Below are 12,051 nucleotides of genomic sequence, written 5' to 3' on the forward strand. Positions count from 1 at the left end.
AGCTACATGTTTATTTTTTAAAAGACTGACAGATGGTTACAAGGTACACAAGGCATTCTTGCAAATGTACAGTCTGTTAGATATGTAAACAAAAAAAACTGTAAACTCTAGAACCACAGTGGGATTGCTGACAATGTGCAACAAGAAATGTCAAAGACTGCTTTCAAGGAATGTCACACAGGAACGGTGAAAGCAATACAGAGCTATTAGATTACCATTCACACTGACTGGCCACACTCATCAGGGACTATCCATCTATGTCAGAATTCAACAAGCATCAACAAATTACTATCTTCACAAGAGATCTCTGCTAATCTAACTATTTATACAGTTATCTGCAGAATGCATACACGTTTGAACTATTCATATAGTTATCAGTAGAATACATACAATGACAACATTCAAGTACCTACAGTGCAGTATGAACACATGCAGTCCTTCTGTAACAGAACCACCTATTCTATTGGTTCAAACATAATTTTATTTTATTTTTGGGAGAGTAATGCTATGCTCAATTACCTCTTTTAAGGCATCTGGTGTAACCCAATACCAACTATTTTATTAACTGACTTTAGTCGGATCACAAAAAATACATGTGAAAAACTGTGGGGAATAACACAGAAATAGAAGTTATGTCCTTACCATAACGTTCCATGTGGAGTGTTCATCTCGCCTTTGTTCTTACACATGGGTTTGGAGCCGATCCTCGGCTCCGTGTCGGCCGCTTGCAAGCTCTGCATCGAGAAGAAGCTCGAGACAACCTAATACCCACAATCCCCCTCTGCCTTTACCTCAGATCTAGTTTGCAAGCAAACCAGTAGTCAGAGAGAGCACACTCATGCTTATATCACATATGCACAGAACTAAGAGTCTATATATATATATATATACACATATACACATATATATACATGTCAACTATATACACAACAACTGCAATGCAGAAGCAGAATGCCCCAGGCCAGGCACCAAACTGAACGCGTTCTTCCTAAGGGCGGAGGGTGGGAATGTAAGAACAAAGGCGAGATGAACACTCCACATGGAACGTTATGGTAAGGACATAACTTCTATATGTGATAGTGTTCAATCTCGCCGTTTGTTCTTACACATGGGTAGCGTCCCTAGCTCCTTGTTCCTGAGGAACTCACGGAAGGGCGTTCTTGAGCACAGTGGAACCAAAGGTTGCCCTGTCCCTAGAAACCTTGTCTACCTTATAATGAGAAATGAATGTATGTGGCTTAGACCAAATAGCAGCCGCACAAATAGCGTCTAGTGGTAGGCGGGCTGCATGAGCCAGGGATGTAGACACTGACCTTGTGGAATGTCCTTTGGGTTTGTGCAAAAGAGTTTGATTTGAAGAATCATAGACATAGATGATACAATCAGTTAACCACTTAGAAAGAGTTCTTTTGGTAACCGCTACTCCTTTCCTGTTATCAGCAAAGGCTACAAAAAGTTGATCAGTTTTTCTGTGATATTTTGTTCTATCCAAGTAAAACCTTAGCTGTCTGTGAACATCTAATTTGTGCAACATATACTCCATTTTATTGGAGTGATTCTTGAAGAAAGTGGGTAATTCAATGGACTGATTAATATTATTAATAGAACAAACTTTAGGAAGGAAGGATGAATTAGTGCGAAGAGAAACTCTGTCAGAGTGAAAGATCAAATAAGGGTGCTTAATGGAGAGAGCTTGAAGTTCAGATACTCGCCTAGCGGATGTAATGGCTACAAAAAAGAGAGTCTTCCATGACAAAAATTTCAATGGGCAAGAGGAGGCTGGTTCAAAGGGGGGCAGCATTAACTTAGATAACAATAAGTTTAGACTCCAAGGTGACGGAGATCTAATTGGTGGTCTAATATGAAAAGCCCCTTTTAAAAAGGCTTTACAAAGTCTGTGGGCCATAACAGGAGCCCCACATTCTTCCACATGGAAATTAGAAATGGCAGCCAATTGAACTCTTAATGTGGCAGGAGAAGCACCCTGATGGAACAAGTCTGTTAAAAACTCTAATATTTTATTCAAAGGAGCTATAACAGGGTCCACTTGCTGTGTATTCGCCCAGAATACAAAGCGCTTCCATTTACTAGTATATGTTTTAGTAGTGGAAGCTTTATGAGAAGCCACTAATATATTCTGAACTGCAGGCGAAAGAAGATCAGACCTGGCTAAGTTAGAATTGGAGCAGCCAAGCTGCTAGATGGAGGGACAAGAGCGAGGGGTGAGGAGCCCCTGACGAGTGAGTCAATAGATCTGGCTCTGGGTCCAGGTTCCAGGGTCCCCGAATGCAGTGTGTCATGAGGAAGGGGAACCAAATTTGACGAGGCCAGAATGGGGCAATGAGGATTATTGTCCTGTGTAGGTTTTTGGCTTTCTGGAGAAACTTTGATATCAGGGGGAAGGGAGGAAATGCGTACAGGAGTCCCGGGGGCCAATCGTGAATCAGTGCGTCCCTGGGGACTTCCCTGGAGGGTAATAGGGCAAAGTAGCTCCTGCATTTGGCGTTCATTGGAGACGCAAACAGATCGCAGGAAGGCTGGCCCCAGGCGCGAAAAATCTTTTTCGCAACTGACTGTTTTAGGGACCACTCGTGCGGTAACAGAATTGCTCTGCTCAGCCTGTCGGCTATGACGTTGGATGACCCCGGGATGTGCGTTGCTATCAGAAAGCGATCCGTGGACTCCGCCCATTGCCAGATTCTCATGGCCTCTCTGCATAGCTGATAGGACTTGGTTCCCCTTGCTTGTTTATGTACCAGACTACCGACATGTTGTCCGTCTGAACTGCAATAGTTCCCAGAGGAAGAAGGGGAGCAAAGTGTTGCAACGCTAGAAACACTGCCCTCAACTCTAGAACATTGATGTGCAGATTGTACTCTAAACTGGTCCATTCGCCTTGGACTGTCTGTCCCTGAAAGATGCCCCCCCACCCTATCAGGGAAGCGTCCGTGGTCACCGTAACTGTAGGCGTGGGTAGCACAAATGGTCTCCCCTTGGAAAGGTTGCACGTCTGAAGCCACCAGTTTAGGTGTGTTTTGCATGTGTTCGTTATAAGAATCTCGTGTGTTAGAGGTAGTTGTTGGAACGACCATTGTGCAAACAGTAGCCATTGTAGGACTCTCATGTGCAGTCTTCCCAAGGGTATTGCAATAAGAGAAGCTGACATGAGTCCCAAAACCTTCAGTACCAGTTTTGCTGGGGATTTCCTGGACAAGAGAAGAAGACGTATGTGAGTCTGAAGTGAAAGTATCCTTTCTGGAGGAAGTCTTAGAATTAACTGATGTGTATTTAATTCCGCTCCTATGAATAAGATACTCTGTGATGGCTGTAGTAAGGATTTTCCGAAGTTTACGGAAATTCCTAGGTGAATATACAGTTGAAGAGTATAGTCTCTGGCCTGTACTAGTTGACGCTGGGTGGTGGCAGAAAGGAGCCAGTCGTCCAGATACGGAAACACCTGGAATCCTTGGCGTCTCAAGGTGAGACGCTACCACTGCCATGCATTTGGTGAATACCCTGGGGGCAGAGGTCAGACCAAAGGGCAGGGCTCGAAACTGAAAGTGACTGGCACCCAGCCGGAAGCGCAAATGATCTCTGGATGCCCTGGCCATTTTGATGTGGTAGTATGCATCCTTCAGATCTATTGAGCACATCCAGTCGTCCTTCTGTAAGAATGGAAGGATCGATTGAAGGATCGATTGAAGCGTGACCATTCGGAACTTTTCTTTCTTGACGAAGGTATTGAGGTCGCTTAGGTCCAGAATGGGCCTCCAGTCCCCTGTTTTCTTTGGAACTAAAAAGAACCTTGAGTAAGTCCCGAATCCTTTCTGGTCCGCTGGGACTGGTTGGATGACTCTTTTTTCTAGCAGCTTTGAAATTTCTATAGCTGCTGGCTCTCGCAGATGGGGCGGTACATCTGGGAGTCTTTTCTTTGGAATGGGATGGGATAGAAAAGGTATATTGTAACCTCTGGTAACCACGCTTTTTACCCACTTGTCTGTAGTTATGTTTTGCCAGGCCTGAGGGTATAAAGCTAAGCGACCCCCGACTGCCTCCAGAGCAGGACAGTCGGGCCTCCTCTCAGGAGTGCTGGAAAGGTTTACCAGGGAGTGTATCCCTGTCACCTTGATTCTGCGGACCCCCTCTGCCGCCAGGGCGGCGTCTTCCACCTCTGCCCCCTCCTCTGCCTCTAGAAGGGGCATCACCCTGTGTGCCTGGGAAAGATCCTTGGGGTTTTCGAAACCACATTTTTCCACCACGTTGCCCTTTGGGGTACGGTCTGGTTGGGGTGGAAAAACGGACTCCGACAGCAGACAGAGTCTTTCCCTCCTGCTCACACCGGGTAAGGGTCTCCTTTACTTTGGGGCCAAAAAGAGTGGCACCGTCAAATGGGGCGTTAGTAAAGGAAGACTTGAAGGCTTCCGCAAATGAACATAAGCGCATCCAGGATTGTCTGCGAAGAGCAATCGCTGAAGCTGCTGCCCTACTCGAACCTTCGGCTGCGTAAGAGATCAGCCTCATGGACGAGTTCACAATGGATGTAAGGGTATTAAGTTGCGCTGTCACTTTCTCTGAGACAGCAGCATCTGTAGTACCCTGGAGGGTATCTCCCAACTCTTTGACTAGATCCCTCTGTAGTCGTGTAAAGTGGGTCAAATAGTTCAGGGATCGCATGGAAAAAGCCGCTGAACTAAAAATGCGCTTCCCATACCTGTCCATAGTCCTAGAATCTTTATTAGGGGGATGGACAGATGAGGAAGATTCCGACATCTCCTTTTTCGTGGCCACTGCCACCACCATAGCGTCCACTGGAACTCCTTTTGTCAAGTAAGTCTTGTCCTGGGGTGCAGTGATATACTTATTGGGTTTCCTTGGGACTGGTTCCACTGTGTCAGGAGCCTCCCACGCCCTTCGAGCAATAAGTTCCATTAATTCATCGAAGGGCGGAGTGACCCAGGAGGAGGAAGGGCGAGCACCGAATGCCTTCAGCAAGACTGACTCATCCTCAGAAGGGGGGAGGGACTGCCAGTCACCTCTCTGTTTCAGGATCTCCAATATGTCAGAAAAAGAGACATCTTCTGAAGGTGACTTAGGGGACCCTTCTGACTCATCTAAGTCAGTATCGGATGTCAAGGATTCTTGTGGAGAATCTAAGTGTCTCCTCTTACACAATCTTTTCCTAGGGACTTCTTCGTGGGGAGCATCCGAAGAAGCCTCCGAGGAAGAGGGGCACCCTCCAGGCCTGGCTGAGACACCGGTGCTCGACGCTTGGATGTGGCCGTGGGTGCAGAGGAGGATAACGGCCCTTTATGGGGAGGAGAGGTTGCTTCTACTGATGTGGTTGTCTGGGTAGACAACACCTTCCTCATTAGATCGAAAGCCCCGGGGCCCGAGTCGAAGAATCTCCCGGTTCGAAGAAATGGGAAGAATCCCGAAACAGGCACCGAAGGCGTCGACCCGAGGACGGCCGAATCGATCCGCCGAGGCCCCGAGGGGAAGAGTCGGAACCGAAACGTCGGTTCGACTCTCGGCCCCGGAACCAAGGACAGATAGTCGGCTCCGAGACTCCGGTACCGGGTCCGACGGAGTCGAGGTGAGAGGAACAGACCGAGAAAAGGACGGTTCTGGACCCGAGGGCTCCACAATCAGAAGATCAACCTCTTCCGGCTCCAAAGACTGGACAGGTCTCGGAGGAGGAATGGATGGAGACAATGGGAGGCCTTCAAGTTTCTACACCAACTGGGTGGAAACTGAAATAAGTTTGGATAGGGCCGAATGCTCCAATAACTTCTGCACCACACGATCCACATCGACATCGGAGAGCTTAGAAGAAGAACGGGTCGAAGGAACCGAAGACGGAGCCGACCTCAATAGAGTCGAGGGAGGGAGCTCCATCACCGGTTCCAAGACTCAAGGCTCAGGAACTGACACCAGTTGAACACTCGGCCCCGAAGTCTGTGGAACCGGTGATCTAACTTTACTCGAAGAGCTCGGAGCCGATGACTTGGGCTCCGACGTCTTCGATTCCTTCGAGGATTTGGATGCCTGGTCTGAAGCATCCAGAGCCTCCTGAAAGGAAGGTTTTAATAACCCCCTGTCCATGAGTTTCCTGCGCCTATCTGTCATGACCCTCCCACTAAAAGAGTGACAAATTGAACAGTCCTCTTGTAAGTGGAGAGGGCCAAGGCAGTAGACACAGGAACTATGGTTGTCAGTAACTGACATTTTTTGGCCACACTGGCAACGTTTAAAGCCTGATTTAATTTTCTCAGACATCTTACAGGTAAGAGAAAAAGTCAAGTCCAGTATAAGAGACAAATCCAATAGAAAAAGTCGAATCCGATGTATATGTCAGTCCGGTTGTCAAATTTAAGTAAGGGGTGGTAGGCCCCGAAAAACTCTAACCAGTTAAATAAACTTAACGGTACCGAGAAATTCTACCTACACACACACATACACTATGTCTACCAAAAGGTACTTTTTAGAACAAATTTTTCTAAAATATAGCAAAATTAAAGTTATATCTTATCTCAAGTTGCTCGAGCTAGATCCCAGCGATGCGAACGCAGCAGCGGCAAACTAGATCTGAGGTAAAGGCAGAGGGGGATTGTGGGTATTAGGTTGTCTCGAGCTTCTTCTCGATGCAGAGCTTGCAAGTGGCCGACACGGAGCCGAGGATCGGCTCCGAACCCATGTGTAAGAACAAACGGCGAGATTGAACACTATCACATCATAGCTTTGTTTACAGCTCAGTGTCCAATGGCATCAAAATGAAGTGCCAAACATTATTCAAACAAGGATGGCCTTATCGAGAATGTGTATGTATGTATGTGTGCGTTTGCACACATTACAAAGCATGTGTGGCTAGGATATAGCATTAAACAGCAGGCATCACAAATGTTAATCAGACAAGTATACACAATATAAAATAACACAATGTTACAATTTAAAATATGTCCAACTGTATTAGTTACTGAAAAGATGGAATAAAATGGTGACTAGTAATGGAGGAAGATTCAATGGGGGATGAGCTGACAGAGAAAAATGGACAGACATGGAAGGCGTAGGCTACAGTGGACCTGGACAACGATAACAAATAAGAGAATAAAAATGCGTGGGCTTCTTATTTCAGTAAGGTAACTGTACTGAGTAATGTAGAAGATACTGTTCCTATTAGTAACTATAGTTTGATTCTAGGTAGCATTACTGTAGACACAGTTGAACTGCACTATTTACTTAAGCCAAAATTTAGTGTAAGAGTCAATGGACTTCATAACTAGAGAAAGAATTCTTATGTTTTAAGAGCTAGAACTGATAGAGATGATCTGTGGAACAGTTTGGCTTTCAGTGTTCTGAAGACTGGATGTTGCAGCACTAGCGATACTGGGTTGTTTAAGCAGTTTTCCAAATGGATATACCCATGTCCAACCATGCTGCAGATCTGGGCTTCATAAACAGAAGAGTATTCAGTGTATACAAAAAGTGTATACACCCCTGTTAAAATGCCAGTTTTTTTCTGATATAAAAAAAATCAGACCACATAAATCATTTCAAACTTTGCCCACCTTTAATGTGGCCTATAACCTGTACAACTCAATTGAAAAACAAACAAATCTGTTGGGGGAAAAATATAAAAAATGTACAATAATCTGGTTGCATAAGTGTGCACACCATTAAACTAATACTTTGTTGAAGCACCTTTTGATTTAACTGCAGCTTTCAGATTAACCCCCAAATAAAGTTCAGTTGTCCTAGTAGGATTTTCCTGATGTCTACTCAGTTGCCTGCTACAGCAAAAGCCACGGTTCACAGAGAGCTTACAAAAAAAGTCAAAGGGGATCTCATTGTTGAAAGGTATCAGTCTGGAGAAGGGTACAATGGAAAAGTGAAGACAGTCATCAAAAAGTGGAGAAAATATGGGACAACAGTGACGTTCCAAAAAACTGGACATTCCTCTAAAATTAATGAAAAGATAAGACAAAAACTGGTCAGGGAGGCTGCCAAGAGACCTACAGCAACACTGAAGGAGCTGCAGGAATTTCTGGCAAGTACTGGTTGTGTACTACATGTGACAACAATCTCCCCTACTCTACATATGTATGGGCTATGAGGCAGGGTTACAAGACGGAAGCCTTTTCTTACACAGAAAAACATCCAGGCCTGGGTAAAATTTGCAGAACAATACATCAGGTCTCCCAAAAGCATGTGGGAAAATGTGTTAGACCAAGGTTGAACTTTTTGGCCACAATTCCAAAAGGTACGTTTTGTGCAAAAATAACACTTCTGGTCACCGAAGAACACCATTCCCACGGTGAAGCATGGTGGTGGCAGTATCATGCTTTGGGGTTGCTTTTCTTCAGCTGGAACTGGGGCTTTAATCAAGGTGGAGGGAATTATGAACAGTTCCAAATACCAATCACTTTTGGCCCAAAACCTTCAGGCATCTGCTAGAAAGATGAAGATGAAGAGGAATTTCACCTTTCAACACAACAATGACCCCAAGCACACATCCAAATCAACAAAAGAATGGCTTCACCAGAAGAAAATTAAAGTTTTGGAATGGCCCAGACCAAAATCCAATAGAAAATCTGTGGGCTGACGTGAAGAGGGCTGTGCATAAGATGTCCTCACACTCTGACAGATTTGGAGACATTTTGCAAGGAAGAGTGGGCAAATATTGCCAAGTCAAGATGTGTCATACGGGTAGACTCCTACCCAAGCAGACTGAATGCTGTAATCAAAAGCTTTTTCAACAAAGTATTAGCTTAAGTGTATGCACACTCATGCAACCAACCAGATTATTGTATGTTTTTTATTTTTTATATTTTTCCCCCAACAGAGTTGTTTGTTTTTCAACTGAAATGTACAGGTTATAGGTCATATTAATTGTGGGAAAAGTTTTGAAATAATTTATTGCTGTCTCATTTTTTTATATCACAAAAACTTGGCATTTTAACAGGGGTGTGTAAACGTTTTATATCCACTACAGTGGTGCACACAAGTGTTCAGGAATGACCACAAGTATCCAACAGGTAGCAAGAAATGAAGGTCACCAGAGAAGAGTTAATGGTGCACAAAAACTAAATCCACTTGGCAAGCTGGTTAGCACAGGAAGTCATATTCTGCCAACAAATTTTATACATTTCCACCCCTTCTTCTAACATGCTTTTAGCTGCTGATTAGACAGTTTCTTCTGAGAAGAAAAATGCACTTAATAATAGGCTGTAATCTTGGGTTGTTGAGGTAAGGAACAGGTTGTTGGAGTATACAGATCATGATACAAGTAAAACTGATATACTTTTTCTTACTTTTGCATAGGCAAATAACTTGATTAAGGCCATTGGCTTGATCTAACAATTTTTTAAGTAGAAGCAAGTAAATACAAGAACACTGAATGCAATAAAAAATAAATAAATAAATAAAGTTTCCCTTTAGCAAATAAATGTTCTGAGTGCAACATGAGAAGCTTGTAGATGAAGGCAACTGTGTATCTGGTTATGTTTCTATAGAGACAAGCTGATAAGAGTACAATAAAAAAATACTTTTTTCTTTCAATGGGTAAAAGATAATGTTCTCGGAAAGCATTCAAGTTGTTTTCTATTGCTGGGAGATGAATAAAGACAAGACAAAAACACACATCACTTAGTGTAAGTAGAAGCACAAGCTATATATAACATGTCTTAGCACGGATAACCCTTTATTACAGGCCAATTCAAAACTGAGAGTGTTGCTGTCAATCTGAGGCAACTGTTCCTATTAGGAGGGTTAAACTAAATTTGAAGGTATACGTAAGTTTTGTGTGTACGCATTAAGTTAATAAATTATGAGGTGATTTGCGGTGCATTTTTGTAGGGTTTTCATTAAAACAAAAAATCTTGTAAGATGCGACAAGTTCAAATTGATATGACAATATAAAAGATCAACCTGCCAAACACTAGTATACGCATGTAACACAAAAGCTGAAACTAAACATTTTTTAAAAAGCTGCTATAAATAACAGGTAAGAATAATAACTTCTTATCATAAAGGCAACACTCTCCATATTATCTTTGAATGTGAATGGTCTCACAGTATAAAGAAAGACTAACAAAGTATTTCGGCTTTTCCCGGTTAGGGGTCGCCACAGTGGAACTCCGGTCCACTAATGATTGGCAGTAGAGTTTTACGTGCTGGCTTGCCGGGCCTAACGCACAACCTTCAACGGAGGAACGCCCATTCACGCATGTCGCCACACAGAAGACGCTCTAACTGAGAATCGAACGGGCAATGTCTTACTGGGAGGCGACAATGCTACCGCAGCACCACCACCGCAGTAGTATAAAGAAAGACTAGTGAACTATATTAAGAAATGCAGATTGCAAATACCTATGTTACAGGAAACACACAGTATAAAGAAAGGCTAGTGAACTATATTACGAAATGCAGATTGCAAATACCTATGTCACAGAAAACACATTTGGGAATAGCTAAAATTTAATAAAGAAAGGATTTCATAACAGTTATTCAGCTGAATATCTGGGACAAAGGAAAATGGGCACAATTACACTAACTGCTACAAAAGCTCCAATAGTGACATAATAGGAAAAAATAACAGTAATAGATTTGTAGTAGTAAGAGGCTACTGGTAAGGGAGGAGGATAATCAGCTTTCAGCACAGAATATTACTTACAGGTGGGGACTAGAATATGAATTGCATCTGGGAGGACAAGAAGGCAAAATATAAGAAAGAATGGTAGATTTTTGAAGACATTCATGAAAATAGTTGGTATGGAAGATGTGAATTCAGCAACAGGACCTCAGAGAGAATTTAATTTCATTATTCCCCAAGGTACAAAAACTGGGCTAGGCCATTCAGAAAGTATATTTCACAGTAACGTGCATTTAATTGAAAGTTTTGATAGGCATCCAATCATTATTTCAGGTCAAGTGCCAATAATAAACTAAAACAAAAATGCAGGGTTATGAAATACAAGTAGACACTAGCACTTCCTACCTACCTGTTTAACAGAGAGGAATTTAAGGAATGGGTAGTGGAAATTATTTTGGAGTTATTAGGGAAGATAGAAATTTCTTCAGAAAATATAGTGTGGGAGTGTCATAAAATGAAAGTGGAGTTTAAAACTAGGGTAGAAATAAAAGCAAAATAGATATATTTAAGAAGTAAAAATAATTATTTTGAGAGACTAACAAACATTAAAGTACTGTAGAATAGGGGAATCTCAAAGAACAAAAAGAGGCACAAATGCAGAGTGCTAAAGAGAAAATAAAATGTCTACCTGGATAATATGTATGAGTTTAGAAAGACTGCCATTACGCAACTGTTTTTAGACAATAATTCCAGAGCACAAACGCTTTTAGCACAATGGCTCAGGCAACAGAAAGTAGAAAGGGTTGTTGCTAAGCACAGGGAGCCTATAAACAAGGAAAATAACCAGAGATCCTGCCAGGGTATTAGAAATATTTTGGAAATTTTAAGAAAATCTGCATAAAGCAGAGAAATGTAGAAAACAAGTAGTAGTACAAATGGAAACATTTTTGGATGAGCTATATGCCACAATTAAATCTAGATGAAGTTCAACTATAAACAGGACAGGAGGAGATGAGATAAAAATGATCTGTTCAACCAATCTAGGGGAAAGTCTTTGGAAATATATGGTATTCCTGTGGAAGTTTGGAAGCTAGAAGGAAAGAAAGTGAAAGATCTAAAAGGTTTTAACTGCATTTTAAAAAGAGGAGAAGCACCAACATCCTAGAAGAAAGCTGTAGAGGTTGCAATACTTAAATATGTGAAAATCCCATCGGATCCAGCTTCATGTAGGCCCACTTCAATTTTAAACCATGATTGGAAAGTGTTTAATGTCTATAATGGTTTAAAGAATGGCAAAAGTGTTTCTAAAACTGGCATATATGCATCACTGTGGTTGTGTGGAGGAGAGGCAAACATGTGACAACATTAACAGAACAATGATGATCCAGAGGGAAGTATAATGTAAGAAAATACCACTGTACTGGTGTTGTTGGGTCTTGATGCAGAGAAAGCATTTGACAGAG

At 42.6% G+C, this 12,051-nt stretch overlaps 1 protein-coding gene across 1 annotated transcript in view; it reads right to left on the reverse strand.

The window, feature by feature from the left end:
- The window catches only part of SFT2D2 (SFT2 domain containing 2), a 749,963-nt gene that overhangs the window by 556,754 nt on the left and 181,158 nt on the right, over nucleotides 1-12,051 (reverse strand). The window lies entirely within an intron of this gene.

The sequence above is a fragment of the Protopterus annectens genome, chromosome 5.part0, assembly GCF_019279795.1.
Source record: "Protopterus annectens isolate FY-2018-M chromosome 5.part0, PAN1.0, whole genome shotgun sequence".
In the NCBI taxonomy this organism is placed as follows: Eukaryota; Metazoa; Chordata; order Ceratodontiformes; family Protopteridae; genus Protopterus; species Protopterus annectens.